Genomic DNA, 19,997 nt, shown 5'->3' with positions numbered 1-19,997 from the left:
AAGAACATAAATGCCATTAATTGAAGTGCCTTGGCCCATCGTCAAGTTACTCTTAGAAATTTCACAACAATTATTCGTAATAGCAAAAGAAAATCCTTCCATGTCTAACATGGCAACGGAAACGATGTTTTTAGATAAAGACGATACATAATAACAATTATTCAAGTACAACTCAAAGCCATTAGCCAAAACAAGTACATAAGTCCATTTTGAAGTGGCGGCTACCTTAGCTCCATTTCCTAGTCGGAAATCTACATCACCCTTGTTCAGCTTTTCCACGTTTCTAGGCCCCTGTAAATGATTACAAAGGTGAGAACCACAACCGGTATCCAATGCCCATGTTGAGGTGGAAGTATAATTTATATCAACAACAAAGATTTCGGAAGAAATTTTACCAAGTGGAACGTGAGATCCATCATTGATATCTCCCAAAAAGATGGGGCAATTCCTCACCCAATGGCCCATGCCATGACAATAAAGGCATACATTATTGGTAGTCCCACTAGCCAATAAATCCCTATGGTTTGAAATAGACCTCTTATTTCTCTTCCTCTTCATGAATTTTATATTCTTGATGGCAAGTCTTTTGCGAAAACTTCACTAGCTTTCTCATTTATCCTTGCTTCCAAAGTCAAGGATTCAATGGTGTTAGTAAGGTTGTCTTCACAAGACTTATTCACCAAGTTGCTAGTTGTGATAGGAGGTGAGGAAGTGGTAATGAAGTTAAGAGTACCATCGGAACCAATGCCAAAATGAATTTCTCTAGTCGTATCAAGGTTGTTTTGAGAGCAAATTTCGTCGAACGTTTTATGACATGATTCAATAGTAATCGGTATTAATGAGTTGGATGAATCCATTGCGAAAAAGATAACTACAAAAACGGAGATAAAGGAAACAATTAACATTTATCGTTATAATACTTGTAAATACAAGTATAGCATTTATATAGTGACCTCTACCCAACTATAATAAATGATTCCGAGATCCATCTTTATACAAATACGGGCACGGGGAAACCGATACATCCCATACTTTGTACAAATTTGGTGAATTAACTCCTTAATTGATTCTACTTTAGAAATCTCGGTCGATGTTTTTCATAAAACTCATCTCTAGCCAGGGAATATAAGACTAGTTATAATATCCCGTTGAGACCAACCAAATTTAGCGTGTAATAACGTTTTATTACGCCACTTACCCAATGATAAATGAAGGCACCTCGGGGAAACCGAACCTACCCCCAAATGTTACGGGGATTCATGGGTCCTACTATTTGGTAAGGCTAATCTCAATTTTAAAATTTAGTGAGAGGTCATCTCAATTTATTATCTATCTATTTTAAGTGAACTAAAAGGTCGAATTATCGATAATATTAATTGACACGGTCGAAAACTCGATGTTAGCACCAACCGAGACGGCTACAAAGAGTGCGAATCCATGAGACAATGCTGCTGCTACCAGTCCCGCTGGGGTTGCTGCACCATTATCTGTGAGCTTGCCTGACCTCACCATGAAAAATACCATATTCATTAGTAAATTTCTATGGTCCTAATTATTTTTCGTTCTTTCTGGAGTTGCTTTTGGTGGATATGGTGAGAAATTTATTTACTTTTTACCGAAAAACATATAGGAGTATTAGAAGAACCTCTTAGGCGTAGGCGAAATTATGGATCGAAGAATGGGGCCTTATTGACTAAAATAGAGGGGGTATGTACTAAGTTGCCTGAACTCCGCAACAAGTGCCTAACACGGGTGTGTGTCCGTGTGTAAATTGTCCAACACATGTACTCGAGGAAAGTTGAATAGTTCGAGCAACATAGTACACTTGACCTGTGAGCTAGCATGGATGAGTGAAACTTACCAAAAGCCATGCCAGAGCCTTTCCAGCGAAAACAAAAATGAGCATGGAGATGAACTCGGCCAATGCAGCCTTGAATGTTGATGGGTGACTAACCTCCGCGGCTGAGCCAACATCGATTCTGGGGACCGCCATTCTTAAGATAGCAAGGAAGCTCATCACACTAAGCTTATACTCACCTTGATAGACTTTTAAGGCAGTTACTTTTGCTTATTGTTCTTGGCTATCTGATGCACAACCCACAGTTCAGCGTCTCATATAGAGGGTTTTCGGAGCCAAATTAGCATATTTTAAGGACAAAAACGTGGAATTATGTCATTAGAGCTGTGCATGATGTTGATGTCCAATTTGAGCTTTGCTAATATTTTAAACCTCGGAATCATTCCCGTCTTGACACGTGGCATAGATGTTGATCAAACGGCGGAGAGTCATTTTGATAGCCGGCCAAAATTATTAGTGATGAGTAGATCAATGATTGATCTAAGTCGTCGCTCTACCGGCCAATTAGGCTAGTTTATTAGTAGAGGCCAGATGACTTAATTGATGATTAGGAAGGTTGTTAGTTGAGTTGGCTTTAGCGCCCCATTTGTATTTTATCTTATCTTAACTTGATTATCTTATGCAGTTATCTTAGTAGAATATAGACGTATTATTTGTTGCTACCAAAGTACTCCCTCCATCCCGTTCATTTTTTAGCTTACCCCCACTAGCCAATGATATACTCAAGTACTCCTCGGAACCCTTGTAGGCTTATAGTGCCTCTAAATTGGCTGATTTGTATGTAATAAAATTTTGCCGTGGGTGTTTGTAAGAAACTCTCAAGGACATTTTTAGGGTTCTACCGATGGTTCCCTAGTATCGTTCTTTATATTAGCTGATCGCCTAACCGTAATCCTATCGAAATGAAAACTGAAATATCGTCGGGCGGTAGCGAGTCTCATTGCCATACTCTTACATACAACATGTAGTATTGAATGATTTATGAGGGGGTGATACTGAGGCTTAGTACTAAAACTGACAAACCTAAAAATTCTTGTTTCTGAACAAGGCCCTTGTATCCAAAGTTCGATATCACCGGGATCAAAGAAGACTTTTGTAAATGAGTTTGTTGGTGTCAGCCAGGCTGATGCTATTGAGGATTGGTCTGAGGATGATTTTGATTCGGATCAAATTGAAGAAGTGAGAAAATCTAGGGAGTTGGGTAGAAGATTGGGATTAGGTGTTGGTCCTCCTTTGTCTATTGATGAACTTTTGAATTAGCTAGCAATGGGTAGGAGGTGTTTAGCATGGAATGTCAGAGGAATGGGGAGTAGGGGAATAGTTGCTGCTGTGAGGATGTGAATGTATGATAGACAAATCCTTGATGGGGGTGCAGTGGAGCCAAGCTGAGGTCTGTGGATTTGTTGAGATTTGTTGAGGTGTGTTTTGTGTATAGGGGAGTGGTATTATCTTGATGTGGGGTCTTTGGTTTTCTCAGAGGATTTTGGTTCCTGTTTTTGCCCCCTTGTTGGAATGATGGTGGGAGGAGGCTATTGGAGGAATTTTCTCGATTCAGGAGTTGTTAGTCGATAATTTCATGGTGGTTGTGTATTTGTGATGAGCATAGATTGAAAGAAATAGTAGGTGAAATACATGCAACTTTTCAAAGGGAGGTGAAACAAAAAGCGGAAATATTACAAGGTGAAAATGAAGGTGAGGTATGTCTTGCAGGAAAAGCTGTGTTCAATGTTTTACTTGAAGAGAAAGCTCATTTTTTCAGCGTCATTAGTTGGTGTAAGCTTGGGTTTGATGTGGTAGTTTTCGGATTCGGGCGACTCGATAAAATTATTCCGGTGGGTGTCAAGTACTCGGGCCTGCCCGGGCGAGATCGATGAAGCATTCTTGTTCCAAGGACCGTTTTGGAAGAGTGAACTGCAATGTATGTCATGAAGTCGACAGGCTAGCATATTTGGGACGAATTGGACCAGCTTATTTGAACTTCTGATTTGAGCAGAGGACGGATATTGCACACTCTACCGACAATGAGATTCTAGTGGGGTGATGAGAATTGATGCGAATATAAATCACCCAATTGGTCGTGCATTAGGAATGGATACGTAATTGAGTTGTTACCAGAGCATGGAAGGGGCAATGGATGGTACAATGCAGTCTTCGTGATTTTTTACTATGTGTATCTCCGGTGTTTGCCTTTGTTGTATTTGTTCTCTTAGGTCTTGTTGTTGTTTGTTTTGAGACCCTACTCTCTGTAGGTCTCGGGTTTCTACCCATCTTTAATCAAAAAAAAATCACCGGGTGACGGCATGGGATATTAAAGCAATTAATTGTAGTAGTTGTACGCTTGAGAGTCCCATTTTGATATTCCTTACATCGCTCAAATTAGTAAATATGAAAAATCTTTTTATAACGTTGAGTAATAAATGTAGATGTCAACTAGCGGTTGGTAATTATGATGTGAGTTTGATCCAGATGATATCAAAATCGGGTTTATAACGCCCTTTACGCTAAAAAAATGTTTATTTATAAATTCTTTTACACCAAAAATGATACATTAAACAAACAAGAACGACTGATGCTGATCATCTAGGATTCCCACAAATACTAGACTATACAACTGGTTATATTGAATTGGTTATATAGTAAAGAATCCGAACTTTTTTTAATTTTTTTTTTTTGGCAGCTGTAAAAAAGAGTGAGCCTACCTAACCATAGCCTTACAAGCAAGGCTATTTGCTACAGAATTAAAAGTTCGTGGGATAAAACTGAAAGCTAAGCAATGGAAAAAAGAAAAACAAGCATTAATATCGTCCAAGATAGCCTTGAGGAGATGATGTGGCGTTTCCATCCTTGTCAGTTGGCGAACCAAAGAAAGGCAGTCCGATGAAATTTCCAAATAACGAATTCCCCTTTCTCTAGCCCATAGAAGTACCAAGAACACCCCAAGACCCTCAGCTTGTAGCGCTGACTCAGCTTTTATCCTTTTGCTTATCCAAAATAACCTTTCCCCACTTCCAGACATAGCAATCCAACCAATCCCCGCATTATCATGCCCCTTCCATCCCGCATCAACCATCACCCGTACAACATCACAATATCTGATCATACCTACAACACACACCCGGTTACTTTCACGAATCCAATCGCTCCGTTTACCCTCAATAATACTTGTATTCCTTGTTGTGTTACATGATCCTTTTTTTGGCAACATCAATAGCGATTATCGCTGTGCTTACTACCTGAGTCCATAAATTAAAGAACATGATAGGATGAAAATCCCGTCCTTGAAACAGGATTCGGTTACGAATACCCCAAATGCACCAAAACATTGCTAAAAAACGAATCTGACGGTCCTTCATGCCTTCCATACTTTCCAAATAAGACACCCAATCAATGACCCAGGCTCCAATGTTAATAAAAGAATCATACTCAGTTCGGATTCCAAGATCACATGAAGCCCACAATCTTCGGGACACAGGACAGTCCCAAAATAAATGTTCCATTGTTTCCATGGCCATCGTAACCTCCTACAAAATTTACATTCCGGATCCACCGCAATATTTCGTCGTGCAAAGCTACTTCCCACAGGGAGAGAATCAGTAATGATCCGCCAAACGAGAATTTTCCATGATTGCGGTCCTGGTAACCTCCATAGTGTACGTTTACCAAACCTTCGACCAACATCATTAATCCTATCCATATCCTTACGTGTTCCCTGTCGGTCCATATACATACCTAAAAGAATCCCATAACCGCTCTTCACACTATAAATACCATCACTATTATGTAACCAATAGACATCATCAGTCACCTGAGACCGACAAATTGGTTGCGCTAAGACAGCATTAGCACTTTCCTCCTCAAAAACATAATTAATTAAATCTTCATTACACCTCATATCAGTACCGTGACGGCCTATTGTCCGTAGATCCTTTACCTTCAAATTTCTAAGAGCAACATGATCTATTCCCAACAACCTCTCGCTAGGCTCCGGACACCTCCCATTAACCCACTTATTAGTCCATATGTTTAAATCGGACTCCAAGCCAGGTTTCCACCCAATATGTCGCGAACAAATTGTAGGCCATGTAAAACACTTCGTGCCCCCCATGATAAGTTGCCTCCATGTTGGATCATCATAGTATCAACCAACTCATCTTTAGGCAATAGTTTTCTACGAAAAACGCGTGTAAAGTAGGAGCGTTCCCCGGAAATAATCCTCCACGCCTGCTTTCCTAACATAGCCTGGTTTAGATACTCAATATTCCGGATACCAAGTCCACCATCACTTTTTGGTAAGCTTAGGAATTTTTTACTACACCAATGGATAGGTCGCCCTAATTTACCACCCACCCACCAAAAATGTGACAATAAGGAATTCACCTTGTTAGTCACACTTACCGGTATTTTGAACACCGATAGAAAGAAAATCGAAATGTTGGATAAGACGGATGATATTAGAGTGAGCCTACCCGCTTGTGATAAAAAAAATCCCATTCCATGAGGAGATTCGCTTCATTAAAATATCAATAATCCCTTTAAAGAGCTCCCGTTTGGATCCTTGAACTTCAGTTGATAGCCCAAGGTATTTACCCAAACCTTTATTACCCTTTATTTTAAGGGTACGCAACCCACCACGATCCTTTGCAAGAGTGGTACTTGGGCTAAAAAAAATGCCAGACTTGTCTTTATTCATCACCTGACCTGAAACCTTACAATACTTCTTCAAGATTACTCTTAAAGTCCTCACTGAATTATTTCGATCATGTAAAAGGAAGATCACATCATCCGCAAAGAACAAATGAGACAATGCATCCTCCCCACGGCATAAGCTAATCCCTTTTAAAGATCCATCACCTTGTGCTTGCAGTAAATTACAGGAAAGAACCTCCATACATAAGACGAAAAGAAATGGTGACAGCGGATCACCTTGCCTTAAACCACATTGTGGTTGGAATAACTTTAGTGGAGCACCATTAAACAGCACCGTATAAGAAACCGTCATGACACAGTTCATGCTAAGAGTAACAAGGCGGTCAGGAAATCCGACTCTATAAAGAACTGCTTTCAAGAAGTCCCAACGCACACGATCATAGGCCTTACTCATATCCGCCTTAAACGCAAATCGCCCAAATTTCCCTTTCTTGTGGGAGTTAATTTTATGAATAGCTCTGATAAGAATCCGAGCTTTATAATGAATTATTTGAGCTTAGACCTATACATTGCGAGCTTTATTAGAAAGAACTTGAGCATTATTATAAAAATATTGATTTTAAAAAATTATAATGAAATTCAAGAATAGTATATATAAGCTCAACTAGATGTTAATCTTGACATAAAATTGCGTATTTTGGATTCCACTTTTCTATCTTCAGTACAACTCTAGAACCTAAATTGCGATAGCATTATCTAATTTGATATTAATTCAATTTATCCGACATATATAATATCTTCAGTATTAATATTTTTTTTCCAAAAGAAGCCTAAATTAGTAATACTCCCTCCATTTTATTTTTATTGTCTCCGTCCCTCCAAAAATTTATCCCATAATTATACCCCCTTTCTAGATTTAACAAGGAAAAGTAGTAAAACCCAAAATTGCCCTAGATAATTAAGCTACAACACTGTCTATCCCAATTAGACCTGGCAAATGACCCGATCCGAAAAGACTGACCGGCCGGGACCCGAAGTGACCCGAACTACATCACCCAAATGTGACCCGAAAATCCGAATTGACCCGACCTGACCCGACCCGATCATGACCCGAGTTTTCTTGACCCTAACTGACCCGACCCGAAAATGACCCGATCCAAAACCACCAACCACGAAAATGACCTGACAAAATATAACTATAATTTAACCGAAAAGACTTGAAATGACTATTTCTCTATTATTCATTGACCCGAAAATGACCCGACACGAAACAACCCGACCCTCTTGACCCGAAACAGACCCGACAACAAACCCGAAACCCAAAAAGACCCGTCCCGACTCGAATTAACCCAAACTCAATGAGAGACCCGAATTGACCCAACACGAATTGGCCCAACCCGAACCCGACCCCTTGACCCATTTTGCCAGGTCTATTCCCAATGATACATCCTTATTCAACTTAATTTCAAGGGTAGAATTGATATTTCATCATCATTTCTTAAACACAAATTCTCACTTGTGACGAACACTATCCGTCACAAGTGAGTGACCGGTCACTTCCCTCTCACACAAATGCAAGTGGGAGGGCAAGTGGGCGAAAACGGAGCGCCCCACTTACCTCCCACTTGCATTTGTGTGAGAGGGAAGTGACCCGTCACAAGTGAGACTAGCTGCTTCTTAAATCATCCCAAAATAGTAAGGGGGACCATAAAAGTGGGATGGAGGGAGTAATAAACAAAAGATAAGATTTTGCACTAATATTCCGTAAATCGTGACTATAATGAATATAATATTACTCTAATAATATCCTAATACAATACGAAAACTAGAATATAATAATATGTAAATATCCTTAAATAAAATCTATATTTTATTCAAACATTGTGAATTCTATTATTAGAGTAATAATATTATATACAATATACTCCCTTCATACCAGACCAATGGTAACACTTACCTAATAAGGTTGTACCACACCAATGGTAATATTCCTTATTTGGCCCATAACATTACCAAGTTATCATTATACCCTTTTGATATTTACAACTAATGCCATTACATACCCTATCCATCAACCAACAATTAAACCCACGATTACATACCTGATAAGACGGATTTTGTATGGTATATGAGTGTTGATTTGGATGACTATTATTGGAATAAGTGAGTATTTAGAGGTATTGTTGCATAAATTGTCAATTCATCATATTGGTTGTATTTGAATATAACTAGATGATATTATGGTGTAATGGATTTTGGTAAGAGTGGTGAGACGGACATGATATATATAGTTCAATCAATAATCATGTTTTGAGCTGACCAAAGAAAAGAAGATTTAAGCAAATTAGAAGATTAAAGCCCAAATACTAATTGGGCTTGGTGGGTGACGATGTGTAGAGAAAATCAAGCAAATCCACTAGTGGACAAGAGCACATGCCTTGTCTCTTCAAGCCCAACATCAGCTATTTCAATAGACAATGAAAGACGAAGAAGAAAAGAGCAGAGAGGAAATTTGTCCAGAAAGACGTGCGGGTCGCGGATAAGGGCGCGGGTCGCGCGTGAGACGGGATGGAACAGTTAAATTTCGTGCCTTATTTCCAAATCTCAGACTTTATATTTTATTACTATTAGATTATTATTATTATTAGTTAATATTATTAGGTTTAGCTTTAGTACGGAGGTGCTATTTTATCATTCATATTATTATTCATTCAATAAGTGTAATTTGGAAAAAAACTCTCTTAAACCCAAATTACTTTTGCTTAGAAATTATGAGGAACTAATCCTCCCTTTCTTGGATCAACAATTGAAGCTATCGACTAATTAATTGTGAGATTGTTCTTTCTTTCTTTATTTCTCAAGTATTGTTTATGTCTCTTGCTCATATCTTATGATTATTGTTTCTTTTGTTGATCTTATCAATTAGTAATTGTTTACGTTAATCTATTGTATGTTTAGGAATTGAATTCGTAATTGTTCAATTAATCTAGACTAAAGTAGCAAACTTTACCCTAATAATTTGTATGCGTTTCATCGTTATTAGGACGAAGTAGAGACTAGACATATAATTCGAATCGTTAACCGCGTGTGTTAAAGATCGTTATCTTTATTGCTTCCTTGAATTGTTAATGCTGTTGTTGGATTAAATCTAGACGCTTGGCTTATATTATTCAATAATTAGGGTCTTCTAATATCGCGTTTCGAGTTAGCTGAATAAACTTAAGAGGGAGAAGGAAACTCGTATTTCCACAATAAAGTACTTGAGAGTGATTGAATTAAAGACAATCGAAGACCAATTAGTTTGTTGATAGTGGATGTTTGTTGACCCAAAACCTTTAATCATCTGAATTAATCATCTTTATTACTTTTTCTTATTAGTCATTAGCTTATTCAATCAACAAAACCCCCCCATTATTGTTACTTGTACTCTTTACTTTTTACACATTAATTACATCGCCTTCCCTGTGGATTCGACACTCGACTTACCTCTACTATATAGTAAAGGTAATAGGACTTTATTACTTATTTTTGGGAGCATACGACTTCGGCTCACCAAATTTTGGCGCCGTTGCCAGGGAAGGCAATAGTTAATTTGTGTGTTTGGTAGTATAGAGTCTTACTTTTGTTTTAGTTTTGTTTATGTATAATACCCGTTCTACTAACCATCCACTCGAGCCTTACAACTCAGAGATTGAACGGACACTTTTCAGGTTGAGACATATCAGTGGGAGCCAGTTAGTTGTTTTCGAACACCCAGATTCCGAGAAGGATATACACTCTAATTCAGATACTTCGGAAATTCCTATTACCACTGAGAATATGGCCTGAGAGACCCGCACATTAAAGGAGCTCACTGCTCCAAATCTTGGTGTTCGGCCATTATGCATCACATTTCCAGCATTGGATGGTGGAGTTACTTTTGAACTGAAATCTGGATTGATACATCAATTACCAAGTTTCAGTGGGACGAGTGTTGAGGATCCGAATAAGCATCTTTTGGACTTTCATATTGTGTGCACCAGTATGAAGCCAGTTGATCTCACAGATGAGCAATTAAAATTAAGAGCCTTTCCTTTCTCCTCGAAAGGCAATGCGAGAGACTGGTTAATAAACTATCTAGCACCGGCGAGTATCACTACTTGGATAGGTATGAAGAAATAATTCTTGGAGAAGTATTTTCCTCCTTCTCGATCAGCTCAACTGAAAAGAGCCATCAGTAATATTAAGCAGCAAGACGGAGAAAGTTTGTACGAGTACCTTGAAATGTTTAAGCAGTTATGTGCTAGTTGCCCCTACCATGGTTACTCCGAACATGATCTCATAATGTACTTTTGTGGTGGACCGAACCAAGATGACCGCTGTATGATTCATTCTGCTTGTGGAGGAAATATAGCCAACAAGAATCTAGATGAAGCTTGGGAAGTTATCACAGAGCTAGCTGAGACCTCTACACAGTTTGAGAGAAGACCTTCATGGAGAGGGGAGTGAGTGCTATGGGTGTTAATCTTGGCTTGGAATAAAAGTGATACCGTCGTTTAGTACCAAAATTAAATTTATAATTCCAAACTAAAACTATAGCTAGTGATAGTAAGGGTCGAACCACAGAGAGACAAGGTTGATTTTGTTTGCTATTTTTCAGTCTATAAAAGTAACAATTATTTGGGGGTTTTGAATTTGGTTGATTAACTGGCTAATTGCTAAAATGAATATTCTCAACAAGATAAAAAGGGGATCGGGAACTTCGGTTCACCATGGCAAATATCAGGTCAGTAAGGTAGCAGAGGTCTTATAATACGGTCTCAAGGAAAATAAGCTAGCCTTTCGATCAAAGCTCAAATAACCTCACGGTCTATTAATTCCCTAGAATTTATCAAAGCTTTCGCTCAAGAGAAATTCTTAATCTAATGATAACACAAATTACCAATCTTTCAATCTAGTAAAGAAATTTATCGAAAGATAACAAGACCAATACGGAAGAACTCATACTACACAACAATCCTAATTTAATACCATGGCTCACCTTGTTCCCAATAAAAGAAATTACCTACGAATAATTATAACTATTCTAACTTCGAAATTAATAATAAAGAACAAATTTGACATAATGGAATCGAACTAAAACAAAAGAGAAGAACTCAATTGCTGAAATTAATTGATGAAAACAAGAATCAAAATAACAAGGAAATAAGGAAGAGGAAGAATTGCATAAAAAGCTTACTCATTGAATTCAAGAACAAAGCATTCAAATCGAAGGTTTCCGTCTCCAAGCTAGATCTAAAACTGAATTTTTTCAGAATGAAAAGCATAACCTAAAAGTTGCTGCGTTCTACTGATAAAAAGATACTCAAAGTTAATTACAAGTTGGGCTTTTAAAAGTCTAACACGAAGAGAAACGTATCAGCTCGAAAACTGGTCGATCGACCGGTCAGCATGGTCGATCGACTGAATATGCGGAACAGTAGCATCTGATGAGCTTCAGTGGTCGATCGACCTCGACCTAGTCGATCATTTGAATATCTTTGTGCAAAGTGGCTCTCTTGTTCCTTCCAATCAACTCTTCACTCCTTTGCACGCATCCCAAGGTGAGTGAATACGACTCTTCTTCTTCTTGGCTTCCTTAAACTTGCCTCCGGAGGACGAATTAGGCTTGATTTAGCTTACTTCCACTCGTTCCTACAATAAATCATAGAAAATGCAAAGTAAACCGTTTTGGGAGAAATAGTAGTCTTAAGCTAACAATTATGCATAGAAACACGTGCCAAAACCACAGATAAAGTGTATAGAAAATGCACGTATCAAAAAGGTTGATAATATTTCTTCCACACTCCGTAATATGTCATCCTAGCGATTTGTGCCCTCAAATGCTAGAGGGTGATTCTCAGACGGTGAATGGTGTATGGGAGAGTATTCCAAACAAGAAATGGGATCCGTACTCTAATACTTATAATGAATGATGGAAAGCTCATCCCAACATCCGTTGGGAAAATTCTCAAGCTAGCCCGTCGTCTGGCCCTTATAGAGGTCAGTTTATTATGCAACCATAAGAGCAACCTTCCATTACTCAGGCACCACCACAAGCTACACCGAGTTCATCAATGTCTACTGAGGACATGATTCGGGCTCTTACCATTAGTGTCACTCAAGATAGAGCAGAAAATAAGCAGAATTTCAAGAATCTTGAGAATCATGTTAGTCAATTAGCTACTGCGGTCAATCGGTTGGAAGCTAAACAATCGAGTGCCTTACCATCTCAAACAATTCTGAATCCCAAAGAGAATGTGAATGCTGTGTCATTGAGAAATGGCAGGCAATTGGTGGAGATTGAAAAGCCAAAAGCTAAGCCTAAGGTGGTGATTATCCAAGAAGAAGAGGAGTTAGTGGTAGAATATGATAAGCTACTAAAAGATGGAGGGGAAGAAGATTCATCTAATTTAATGGAGGTGACACCATCCATGCCTTCTTATGAGCCACTCCCACCTTTTCACGAGGCTTTGAAAGATACCAAGAAGAAAGAGCATGACACTGATATTTACCAAACCTTTCGTAAATGCGAGATAAATATTCCTTTACTTGAGTGGCTTAAGAGTGTTCCTAGGTACGCAAAGTTTTTAAAAGAACTTTGTACAATTAAAAGAAATCAAAAGGAACGTAGTTTCAAAAAGCCAAAGGGTAAAGCTAGTGAATTTGTGTCGGCTTTGTTTAAGAGTAAGACCCCTCCCAAGTGTAGTGATCCGGGTGTCTTTACTATACCTTGCACTATAGGTGATACACGGTTTGAAAGAGCCATGTTAGATCTAGGGGCGTCAATAAATGTTCTCCCCTACCATGTTTATGAGTCTCTTAAGCTTGGTCCTTTAAAGAGTACTAGGGTGGTAGTCCAACTTGCTAATAGGTCTAGTGTTCACCCTAGGGGAGTAGTAGAGAATGTAATGGTTAAGGAAGATCAGCAGGTTTTTCCTGCTGATTTCTATGTTTTGGATATGGCACAGGAGGTCGATAAAGTCCCAATTTTATTGGGTCGACCATTCTTAAAGACCGCAGGAACCCGAATTGATGTTCCAAATGGTTCCTTGACTATGGAGTTTAATGGAAGGGTGGTTAAATTTGAAATTAATCCACCTAATTTGACTAGCTCTGTGGTTTACTCTCTTTGTGCTATTGTTACTAACCATACTTCTATGAGAAGCCGGAAGCCACCACTTCCGAGCAAATATTGTGAGATTTTACAGGACTCCCCACCTAGAGAGAAGAAAAGGTGTATCCTTCTATGGGAGAATCTTAAAGATGCTGAGGCTGGTAAAAGGAAGGGTAAGACTTGGTTTGATAAACTAATTCACCGGAAGGGCTCCGGTAAAGCAACACAAGTCATATATATCAAATCAACTAGTGCTCACCCTGTTCCATTGGTAAGGTAAATCTCTAGCCTTTATCTTAAGTCAGGTGGTTTACCACTCCGCGAGATGTCGAGCCAACGACGTAAAACAACAACGCTTCTGGGAGGCAACCCATAGATTTGTGTATGCAATTTTTGAAAAAAAACGAAAAATCAAAATGAAATAAAGCAATCGGAACTGCCTTGATTTCTAGTGTTGGCGAAATAAGAAGGAAGACATAGAAGGTTGGTTGGGTAGGATAGAGGCAATGATGTGGTGTAACCGCAGTGCGTTGTTGAGAGCACCTTGCTAATGCGGTTGGATGGTTTATTGATTTGGCGTCGACGAGATTAGGAGTGACCATGCAAGCTCGGAGTTGTTGAAGTATTTTCCTTATGTGCAATCTGTTGCTGACACATATGTTATTAGAGCTACTTGGTCATCTGTTAGTGTAATACTACGGTTTTATGAGTCTCTGGGTACTCTATCGAGTGGGCCTTACTCTACCGAGTAAGGGTGTTTTCATTTTAGAAACAGTATTCTACCTGTAGGGTACTCGATCGAGTAGCCTGGGTACTCGATCGAGTAAGTGGCACTCGATCGAGTACGTTAGTTACTGGATCGAGTAGGTCGGTTAACGGATATTATTTTGACGGGTTTTGTTAATAACACAGATTAGTATATAATTCATATAGTCTTCTTCCCTAAACACTTTTACAAACCTAATAAACTTAAAAAGGAGATTGAAACTACGTTGTTCGCTTCATCCGTGTTATTGACAAATCCCGGAGCTTAAGAGGTCGGATTTCATCATTCTTTGCATCTTAGTGATCCTTGCATCAAGGGTAAGATCTACATACCAATTTTATAGCATTTAATTGACTTTGTTTAAACCCTAATTTGGGGAATTGGGGGTTTTTATGGTTAGTTGTGCTAGTAGTAATTATGTGATTATGTGATAGGAGGAGGATTCATAGAGGAGAGGTTTTGATTCAGCAGTTGAGATCGTCTGATTGTGTTTGCATTCCAGGTAGGATTTCCCTACTAATTATTAGTCACATAATGTGGTTTGTGTTGATTGTGATTGTCGTAAAGTATCATGTTCATATTGTGACGGTTGTTGGTTTTGGTTGTTGTTGATTGTTGTGATTGTATTTGTCTGTCTTCTTCGGGGTGCGTCCCTGGCTGAGTGGAGTCACTTGCGGGAGTGGCTTCATGCCTATTATTCGCCTTCTGTGGAATCCGCCACAGAAGGGATGTGCACATTAATGGATTTGGGTTTATCGCTCGACGGAGATAAGCGGGGCTTAGGTGGAAACGGCTGCGGTCCCCCACTGGCGGCGAGGAGTAACCTGTTGTGATGGGTGCTCTAGCAGGGCTACACACATTAGTGTGTAGTCAGTTTGAGGAGTTGGTGATGGAGTTCGGGTTGATGTGACGATTGAGCTGTGTTGGTTTCTATCTTATTGTGATTATATAATTGTGTCATTAGTACTGACCCCGTCTTTGTTTTGTAAAATTGTGGTGATCCATTTGGGGATGGTGAGCAGTTGTTGAGCAAGTTTGATATGGTGCTTTTGGGCTAGCTGGGATGAGTCATCACTTGCAGTTAGAAGAGTCTTCCGCTGTTGTCAGACATTGTTGTTTAGTTTTTAGACATTTGGTTTTTGGAGAACATGTATTATACTTTTATCAGTTTGGATTTGGATTGTAATCACTTTAAACTTTATACTATTTAATTTATGTTTCGTTATTGTCATTTAATTATCATTGCCTCGGAAAACCGAGATGGTGACAGTTGTATACCTGAGTGGTCCTGGTAAGGCACTTGGAGTATGGGGGTGTCACAGTTAGGATCGGAGTAATAAGGGGCGCTAGTATTTTTTGGTTGCTTTTGTCTTATGTTGGCCTTGTTGTTATTGTACTTTATGGAGGATGTTAATGGCCAACTTTGGGGAGGAGGTGCGATGTTGAGGATTGATATATCTATTTCGTCGTCTGGCGTTTTTCTCCATTGAGGTTTGTTCTTCTTTTCCCTTTATTGTGTCCTTGCAACATTGAGGACAATGCTTCATTCAAGTGTGGGGAAGGAGAATCGTTTCGATTTTTATTTATTTGTCCTTGTATTGTGTGCTTTTTTTTCAGTTATTTATTTCAGCAAAAAAAAAATATATATATGAAAAAAAAAGAAAAAAAGTTGAAAAAGAAAAAAGATGAAAAAGAAAGAGAAAGTATTTCGGCTAGGTGAAAACCCGAAAGGGCGCCTAAGGAAAGATTGGAGTATGGCCGAGGACGGAGTGAAAACCCGAAACGGCGCTCTGGGTAAAATGAAGAATCGAGTTGCGTGCCACTGAGAGTAGAGTGAGGTTGAAAAAAGATAAGCTAGACTGAAAACCAGCACAAATGAGAGATTTAGGTAATGAAAAACTTCATCCGATGCTATTTGATCTCTCGTTGCTGTGTTGAAGACCGCCTGGTACAAGTGTTAAGAGTCTTATAATTTTTCTTATACTTCTGTGGATCGGTGTTGGTATAAGCTACTAATGTGTTCTTTGAGTTTACTCGAGGACGATTAAAGATCTAAGTGTGGGGAAGTTTGATAAGACGGATTTTGTATGGTATATGAGTGTCGATTTGGGTGACTATTATTGGACTAAGTGAGTATTTAGAGGTATTGTTGCATAAATTATCAATTCATCATATTGGTTGTATTTGAATATAACTTGATGATATTATGGTGTAATGGATTTTGGTAAGAGTGGTTAGACGGACAAGATATATATGGTTTAATCAATAATCATGTTTTGAGCTGAACAAAGAAAAGAAGATTTAAGCAAATTAGAAGATTAAGGCCCAAATATTAATTGGGCTTGGTGGGTGACCATGTGTAGAGAAAATCAAGCAAATCCACAAGTGGACAAGAGCACATGCCTTGTCTCTTCAAGCCCAACATCAGCTATTTCAATAGACAAATAAAGACGAAGAAGAAAAGAGTACGGAGGAAATTTGTCCAGAAAGACGGGCAGGTCGCGGATGAGGGCGCGGGTCGCGCGAGAGACGGGATGGAATAGTTAAATTTCGTGCCTTATTTCCAAATCTCAGACTTTATATTTTATTACTATTAGATTATTATTATTGTTATTAGTTATTATTATTAGGTTTAGCTTTAGTACGGAGGTGCTATTTTATCATTCATATTTTTTTTTTTGAGGAGAAGACCCGAAAGCCTTCCTGCATTAAACGAGAATAAAAACAAACATCATTGTTCGCAGCTGGTGGTAAAGCATCCGACCACACAAATCTACCAACTACTCTAGGTAAAAGATGAGCTAAAGAGTGTGCCCCACTATTGTTTACATGACTCGTATGCGACCAAACAACCAATGAAAAAGAATTGCACAAAAGTAAAATATCCTGTAACACAAGCGAGAACATGCTCCGTCCCATATCCTTCTTTTTAAGCCTTTCGATAACCGGCAAGAAATCACTCTCCATCACAATCTTGGAATGTTCTCGTCTTGCAGCTTCGCTGATTCCTTCCATAATAGCCACCGCTTCCGCCATCTGTGAATCCTAATGTTGCTCCTGCACCAGAGAAATGCCCCACAAGACCGCTCCCCTCTCATCCCTACACACCACACCTATACGCATTCCCTCGGCATCGTTTGAGCCCAAAGACCATCGGGTTCCGTCATCAATCGCCAGACCTGTTTCCTTATAAGCACCATATTAAACAAGTAGAAATCACGAAACCCCATACCCCCTAGACTCTTCGATCGACACAACTTACGCCATGAAACCCAGCTAATCCCCTTCTTCCCCTCATCATGCCCCCACCAAAACCTCGATATCAAGTACCTGAGCTCCTCAAAAAAGTTGACGGGAATTTTAAAAATGCTCATTACATAGGTAGAGAGTGAATTGGCCACAACCTTTATAAGAACCTCCCTACCCGCCCTAGATAAGATTTTCCCTCGCCAACCGTTCAACCGCTTACTTAACTTATCCCTTAGAATATCCGTGACAACGTTTTTGGAGCGGCCCATAACAGTCGGAAGCCCCAAGTACCGTGCTTGCTCATCAACATCCACCACCCCCAACCTCGTAGCCAAATTATTCCTCTTCTGAATTGGCACTCCCTTGCTAAAAGAGATAGTCGTCTTGTCGAGGCTTGTTCATACCGGTGTAAAATACCCTTTACCGCATCAGCTTCCTCCGTTCTTGACCTCATAAAAAAGATACTATCATCAGCAAATAAGAGATGTGATATAGGGAGCATTAGCAGCTACTCGGACACCATGTAAGCTTCCCACCTCCACTGCTCGTCTCATTAAACTAGATAAAACCTCAGCACACATAATTGGTTACAACATAATATATGGTAATTAATTTGCAAAGTAATTAACATATCAATCAATCTTATAATATAATATGTACTTCATCAAAAATTATATTTAGCAGCGGAAAATACGGACACAGTCATACAATCTCGTCTTAACTAGTCAGTCATATAAGGAAAATAAATATTTTTGATGGTTTTAGGTGCCACCGATTAAACCAATTTCCAATCATAATGTCTCAAAAATGTTCTCTAGCTAAAGGCTTAGTCAAAATATCGATCCACTGTTTCCCAGTACTACAAAACTCAAGTTTCATATATATTCCCTTTTTCAACATGGTCTCTTAAAAAATTAATGTCTGATTTCAATTTTTAAAAACGGGTATGGTTCATGGTATTATATAGAAAATTGAAAGAATCGTTAATGTTCTTGGTCGTTACACGCAAAAACAAAAATTAAATTCTTATAGTGAGAGCACATACCTGGACATCTTGAGCATCATAAATGATTTCTATGATTTGATTCATATGTTGCACCAATGATTGTAAGTTGCAGAAAAACCTGCTTTGTTCCCCCTCAATTCGATCTTGGGGTTATAGCGGAGTCTTCCATAACTTCAAACTCCAGTTTTTTGTATTGCGGTGAGATTATAGTTCATATACTATAACTTCAGCACTCTTCTCTTTTTTATCATCACAAGTAACTGTACCTCCATCAAAAGGATCTAGTGAAAGAAACAAACTAATATCACTTGTTATATGTCTAGAGCAACCATTTTCGAGGTACCGGATTGCTTTCTTTCACCATAACCTGCAAGAAAATTAGATTCTATTTTTGGGTACCCAAGCCAAGTTGGGTCCTTTGACGTTAGTCACCCTAAAAATCTCATCTTTTCTAATCCAAACCTGTCTCACAATTTTCCTTTTGACGGGTGAACTCAATCGACTAGTATTGGTGTATCTAAATCTCGCTTGATTAACCCTAGATCGGGTAGGATAGCTTGATTTAGCACTGGAAGTATTAGTATGAGTTTTCCTTTGATAATCAAGGATTATTGGATTTTGAAATCCACCGTCACAATTCCATCTATACTCATTATTACTAGTTTCTTTATGTTCCTTCTCTTCTAACAAGTTCTCTTCATTAAAGCCCGATTCTCTGACAAATTTAATCCCTTCATTTAGATCAATTTTACGCTTGACACATGAAGTTAGGATATGACCGGTTTTACCGCAGTAAGTACATATTAAATACTCTGGTAAATCCACATATTTTCTTCTCCTAAAATCAGGATCAGAAGGGCTAGAATTGCATTTTTCATAGTCTCTACGACTATAGCATTCATGTCCTAAACCCATTTTCATATTATTATCTGATTGCTGAGACAAGAAATTAAGAACTTTAATGCTACCTTCCCATTTATCATAAACCATTCTAGCATGTCTAAGTAAATCTTTTAAATACTCTATTTCTTTTTTACATTCTTTATGGTCATATTCTGACTCTCTAGGAATATTATTTTTTAACAAATTCTCGCGAAAGTCAAGAAATCTTTTGTTTAATATGTGTTTTTCAAGAGAATGTTGTTTCTTGATATTTCTCAATTCGGACTTCAAATCATTCAATTGCTGAGCAAGAAAATCATTTTTCTCTTTTAGTTCTAAAGTTATAGCTTCATGAGCTATAACCTCAAATTTTAAATGGTTGTTTTTCTCTTTTAGATCTGAAGTTATAGCATCATTAGCTATAACCTTAGATTCTAGTAAAACATTCTTCTCT

The sequence above is a fragment of the Silene latifolia genome, chromosome Y (assembly GCF_048544455.1).
Source record: "Silene latifolia isolate original U9 population chromosome Y, ASM4854445v1, whole genome shotgun sequence".
Lineage (NCBI taxonomy): Eukaryota > Viridiplantae > Streptophyta > Magnoliopsida > Caryophyllales > Caryophyllaceae > Silene > Silene latifolia.
This window is presented reverse-complemented; position numbering follows the sequence as displayed.